This window comes from Pundamilia nyererei, unplaced genomic scaffold (genome assembly GCF_000239375.1).
Source record: "Pundamilia nyererei isolate P.nyererei 1_Seehausen unplaced genomic scaffold, PunNye1.0 scaffold01115, whole genome shotgun sequence".
Classification (NCBI taxonomy): Eukaryota; Metazoa; Chordata; class Actinopteri; order Cichliformes; family Cichlidae; genus Pundamilia; species Pundamilia nyererei.
The window spans coordinates 1-755 of record NW_005188516.1 but is presented as its reverse complement, the minus strand read 5'-3'; the positions used below and the strand labels follow the sequence as shown (position 1 = coordinate 755).

At 35.6% G+C, this 755-nt stretch overlaps 1 non-coding gene across 1 annotated transcript; it reads right to left on the bottom strand.

Annotated features, from left to right (window-relative positions):
- Positions 1-335: 335 nt before the first annotated feature.
- On the bottom strand, positions 336-418 carry trnal-uaa (transfer RNA leucine (anticodon UAA)). Its single transcript has one exon. It is a non-coding gene; the product is annotated as a tRNA-Leu (tRNA).
- Between the last annotated feature and the right edge of the window lie 337 nt (positions 419-755).

Here is a 755-nt window from a genome sequence, read left to right as displayed (position 1 = left end):
CACAAGAAAGAAAACAGCGGTTTAATACAAGACATTTTAAAAAAATGAAAAAAAAAGAAAAGAAAAAGAAATTATGATTTCACAGAAACATCCCTGGTTAATATTAGTTTATTATTAGTATATTAGTTCAACTGCCTTTCAGAGAGGTGACACCTCCCAATTTTAAGGTAGTTATTTTATTCACTTTTTCCATTAACCATTTAACAATTTTCCCTTTGGGTTCAGCATCACAGCTTTTTTTGTGGGAAAGATATTGCTCGCAGCAAATACCTAAAAACCATATCTGTTGCTCTCATAGATTCCATCCAGTTTACCACACACGAGGTTACAAATTGTACCAGGAGTGGGGTTTGAACCCACGAGAGCATCTGCTCATTAGAACTTAAGTCCAACGCCTTAACCACTCGGCCATCCTGGTGTATATATTTACTTTTTGCCAAATTATGTGCGTACATAGTAGCCCTTACTGGTAATCTCTTATACATTAGGAGCTAATTAAAATCCTTACATCTATTATTCAGTTCTTTATCCTGCACCCTTTCCCACATTTCCGCCTCCCTGATCAAAATCCCAGTCTTATACTTTTGCACCAAGGTTCTATACAGAAGTCTATGATTTATAATTATTATTACATCTTTACATTCCTTATTTTTCTTTCTCCATCTGTCCATTTCACGGTAATAAGTTGGTCTATCCTCAGCTTTGGGGACCTTATTATCCCATTCAATCAAAAACCGCAGAGGTAAAGACAACCA